The sequence below is a fragment of the Tursiops truncatus genome, chromosome 12 (genome assembly GCF_011762595.2).
Source record: "Tursiops truncatus isolate mTurTru1 chromosome 12, mTurTru1.mat.Y, whole genome shotgun sequence".
NCBI classification, from domain to species: Eukaryota; Metazoa; Chordata; class Mammalia; order Artiodactyla; family Delphinidae; genus Tursiops; species Tursiops truncatus.
Genome location: NC_047045.1, coordinates 7,941,266 through 7,946,309, shown reverse-complemented (window position 1 = coordinate 7,946,309; position 5,044 = coordinate 7,941,266). Strand labels below are relative to the sequence as shown.

At 47.7% G+C, this 5,044-nt stretch overlaps 1 long non-coding RNA gene across 2 annotated transcripts; it reads left to right on the top strand.

The window, feature by feature from the left end:
• The first annotated feature begins 151 nt into the window (after positions 1-151).
• LOC117314457 (uncharacterized) lies at positions 152-4,351 on the top strand. Of its 2 annotated transcripts, none has more exons than XR_004529187.2 (3): positions 152-519; positions 623-731; positions 2,199-4,351. It is a non-coding gene; the product is annotated as an uncharacterized lncRNA (long non-coding RNA). The 2 variants fall into 2 exon arrangements; XR_012324689.1 differs by having other exon boundaries at positions 623-1,683.
• Positions 4,352-5,044: the final 693 nt, after the last annotated feature.

Sequence of the window (5,044 nt, the reverse complement as noted above, 5' to 3'; positions counted from 1 at the left end):
CGCGGGAGGGGCGGGGCTGCGGAGCAGGCGGGGCCTCCGCGGGGCGGGCGGGGCCTCCGTAGCCAGCGCCGGAAACCCGCGCTCCCGCGCCTGGCTGTATGCAGGAAAAAGTAGAGCGGCTCGGCCTTATCATGAAGAACAATCCAAACTACCCTGAAGCTCGTGTTGATGAAAACCTCAAATCATGGCTGAAGTTGGATGAGGGAATGCTTCCGTTTCTTCCTCTCAATTTGAGGCGAAGGTCTCTTGGAAGCTCGCTGTTCCAGTCCACAAATAGTGGGCACCTTCTACTCTTTTGCCTGTGCAATAGGCTTCTTTCCCCTCAGTTCTCCGTCTTTATTTTTTTATATTTCTGCTTGTTCAGTGAACTCTGACCCACTGACCAGGTGGCCTGGAAGATGACGTTTGGGTGCAGCGCAGAGCAGAAGGCTCTCATCTGGTCCAGCTGCTGGGAAGGAGAGCTGCGCATCCGCCCTCCGGTTCCAGCGGCTCCTGCCGTGTTCGGAGCACCTGTGGCAGGTCAGGAGGCTTCATGGGACCTGTGGAAAGTCTACACAGAACCGGAGTCCTTCGGGTTTTTTTTTTTTTTCTTCATTCATTCCTTCCTTTTTTCCTTTTTTAGGAAAGTTCTTGGCCAGCTATTGGGCCCTGGTGATGTCTGACCGAGTAATATCAGGTGGCTGTATAATTTGAGTTTCTCATCACGAACCGGAGTCATCTGGTCCCCCTAGGTAAGGACTCCTTTCACCAGGAGGCAGTGGTATATTCGGAACGCGGCCAGAGCCAAAACCCAAGCAGTTTTCATTAGCAGGTAGCTCGGTAGCTTACATACACACGTCACCCTTAGTTCATATCTACAGTTTAGTGGTGAGCTCCTTGTGACCAGCTGACAGAGGAAAAAATTCAAAGCTGGATTACGGAGGACTTTGCTCAATATACTGACCAGCTGGCAAATGACTGCTTTGGCATTTCGAGCTGCATTTAACAGAGGCCCTCGAGGAACAGCAGAGAGAAAAAAGATCCTCCTAGAGGACAGAACTTTATCTTCTACTCTTTGCCTGGAAGGAGATATAGCTTGAGATAAAGATCTACATCAATTCATGGGCACTGAAATCAAGTGGTCAGGGACTGGGAAAATGTAAAGGTTTTGGAATAGGTTTTTTTTGGAATTAGGACCTCTCCAAATGGCCCCAAAGCATGAGAACATTTGGGTCCCACTGAGTGCTCAAAAGAAGGCTCCCATGGCAAAAGGGCTCTTAATCAGAAACAAGATGACTGCACGTTATCTACTGCTGTCTAACATATTATACCAACATTTTGGGGCTTAAAACTATAAACATCTATCCTCTCGCAGTTTTTGTGCGTCCGAAATCCAGGAACCAGGGTGCCTCTGGCTCTAGGTGTTAAATGAGGTTGCAGTCAGGCTGTGAGCCGGGGCTCCTGTCTCACATGGAGGCTTGACTAGGGGAAGATCAGATTCCGAGCTCACGCACATGATTATTGGCAGGATTTAGTTCCCTGTGCCTTTTGGACTGAAGGCCTCCCTCAGTTCCATGCTGCGTGGGCTTTTCCAAAGGTCATTTCACAACATGGCACCTGGGTGTCCACGGAATGAACAAGCGGGAGAACAAGGGAGACTGCTCGCGATGGAAGCCACAGCCCTTCCGTAATCTAACCTCAGAGGTGAAAGCCCATCACTTTTGCTGAACTCTGTCATTAGAAGCGAATGAATTAGCAGATCCAGCCCACCTCAATGGGAGGGGATTACACTGGGGGTGAATGCCAGCAGGTGGGGATCACTGAAGGGCATTTTAGAGGCTGCTGAGCACCATGACCATTCTGCAGGCATTGCTTAGCCTCCTCCCCTCACCCCAGCTGTGCTTGCTCAGTGCCGCCCTAACAAGGGAGCCACGGTGGCATGGAGACATGCATGTGTTAACATAGTATCCCCCCTGCCAAGACTGATGGGCTAGCACCACTACTTGCAGCCACCAACCCGATCGATCCCTAATATAATATGGAATAGCCTGGTGGCAGCTTTGGTTACAAGGGACTGTACTACAATGAAGGAGATAGCAATTTGTTCTATAGGAATAGACAATTATTCTGGGTTTGGATTGCTTTCCCTGACTTATGCTTCTTTTAACACTTCACCTGTGGACTTACTGAATACCTTATGTTCCGTACACTTTATGTAGCATCCCATACAACATTGCTTCCTGTGGATACAGATGCCTGTGGGATAAACCAGTCTCATCACATATCCCATCAGATCAGAAGCAGCTGGTCTTGTAGGACAGCCCTGTTAAAGGTTTACTCTTGGAACCAGGTGAGAAAATGCTTTGGGATGCTGTCCTAAAGGATTTGGCATGTGCTCCAAATGAGTTAACAGTGTTCAGTGATAGCTCTTCTGTTGACAGAATAACAGGCTCCGAAGAGCAGCAGAGGGATTGACCTCTTGTTGTGATGTCTCACACCCTGCCCGTGTATTTTGCTTTCCATTATGGGAAGACACAGTCTGCCATGGGTCCCGAGCATCCCTGCATATTATTGCTGAGTATCCCAACTGCAACTCATTGCCTGATACTGGGCAGTTTCTGCATCTGGTCATATGGTCATCTAAGTAGGTCAAGGCAACCACAGCATTGCTACCATTTAACTGCTGCTCTCCTGGGAGAAAGAACTGGCTTGTGTGCTGCTTGTGCTGCTTGTTCAAAAATGGCTTGGCCCTTGCCTCTGGATTCTTCTCCTGTAATGCAATCCAAGCTGCTTGGCCCTGGCCCTGCATTGCGTGTACACGCCTCACTTGGCCCTCAGCATCACCGTGGGAAATGAGGCTCTAGGAGCTGGTGTGACTGTGCTGACCGTTTGGCCACGACTTTGCTGTAGTAAGGTCTCTTGTCTCTGACCTGGGAGTCTCCTGTGTCCACGCATCCATGAAGCTGCAGCAAGACTGCAAGCAAGACAAGTAGATACAATCTCAGATCCTTCGCAGCTCACCATCCGTCTGCACGATCCCAGGTTCTGCTGGCATGCTAAGTTTGTACCCAGAGTGGGGTATAAGTGGATAGATAGTGTCTTCTCTGAATTGGAAGTTGGGATTGCCTCCTGGCCATTTGTAGCTCATGCCCCTAGGTAAGGAGTTAGAAAAAGTGGTTAAGGTGCTGGCTGTAGCGATGGGCCCTGGTGACCACGGGGGAAAAGGGAGTGGGGAGAGGACTCTGTCTAGAACTTGGGGGACCTCGTCTCCTGGAATAACCTCTCACACCATGTTGAATTGTAAACATTAAGCAAAGATTATTGCAACCATATAGAGGCAAGGCCACCCAAGCCTCAGATCCTTGGGTCATACAAAAGGTAAAGAAATCCGATCAGCTGAGGTGCTGGTTGAGCACAAAGAAAACAGGGAATAAGTGGCACTGGTGACAGGTCATAGCCATCTAGCTTAATGGCCAGTGGCAGAACTGGGGGCTCTATTTACCATAGTTTTGTTTTGGTTTGAAATCAGAGAGCTTTGGGACATAAAACACACTGCTCCCTATATCCTACCCTGGAGATTCTGCTTCAGTTGGTCTGTCCTGGGGCCCTGAAGTTCACCAAGGAAACTTGCAAAGCACTGCTCTAGCTGTAGTTTCTTCCTCACTGGCTCATGCATGTGCTTATGTAGTTAATAATTTATTTTCTCTCCTTGTATATTGGCGGGGGGGGCGGTGGTGGTGATAAAGTCACAGTTTTGTCTGTGGGCTGCACCACTGAGGCAAGATCATTACAAAACCAGATGACAAATGGACGTAACACTGAAATCCTGGACTTGAAACTGGATGGGGGATAATAGCAGTATGTCAGGACGAAGCATTTAAACAATGTGTGAATATGATATTTGTGATGTTGGAAAGGCAAAGAGATGGACTGTAGTAGATCTCTGATGTGTTTTTCTATTTGGTGCTCAGTCATCGAACCCATTCCACAGGTTTAGTGAATTCTGGCAGGAGAAACAGTCCCATCTTCTGCTGGAGAAGCTGATGAAGTCCGATATACTCACTGTCTTGTGTGCCTGACAGCCTGGGTGCTGGCACGAGACTAAGCCTGTCAGTCGTATGATCTCACCAGACTTTGAATCTGGAACGAGTGATGGAAGTAAGTGGATGTCTGGGATCCAGTTTTCAGAGGCATCCCTGCTGGCAGAAACATACACAGACCTCCAGCTCCCCTGGAGTTGGAACTTGCCTATAATTTTGGTCATATTCTAGCTTCCTCGGTTTCTACCAGTTTTCCAAGAGTGGTTCTCCAGCCTTTCCGTCAAGTCTGTGAGCTACCTATATTCTTCCAATAAATTATTTTTCTGCTTAAGTTAATCACAATGGTTTTTGTTGTCTGCAACTCAGAATTCTTACTGGTATACACTTCAATGAGATTTATTCTCTAAGGTCAGTTATGATCATTGACCCTCTCCCTCAGAATCCCACCCCACCCCTGCACTCTGAATTTGGAGGTGAATAGCATATGACAGTTTCCCTGGTAAATGAGAAGTTAAATCTGTTAGACTTGAAACCATAATCACTGATGTGCTTTTAAAACTATTAAAACAACCAACAACCAATCAACCTACTATGATCATAAGAGCAGTTTTCCCTTCAAAACAATGATATGATTATGAATAAGAATGAATACTTTGATAAATCTGGAAGATTATTCAAACTTAGAATAAGTTGAACTTCTTTTTTTTTTTTTTTGCGGTATGCGGGCCTCTCACTGTTGTGGCCTCTCCCGTTGCAGAGCACAGGCTCCGGATGCACAGGCTCAGCGGCCATGGCTCATGGGCCCAGCCGCTCCGCGGCATGTGGGATCCTCCCAGACCGGGGCACAAACCCGTGTCCCCTGCATCGGCAGGCGGACTCTCAACCACTGCGCCACCAGGGAAGCCCTGAACTTCTTTTTTTAGTTAAAAAAAAGAAATAAAAGAAAAAAACTGGTATTTCAAACTCAGGACCAAGGAATGTGAAGATGAAAAATGTGTATAGCAAAAATAAAAATATACCTCTAG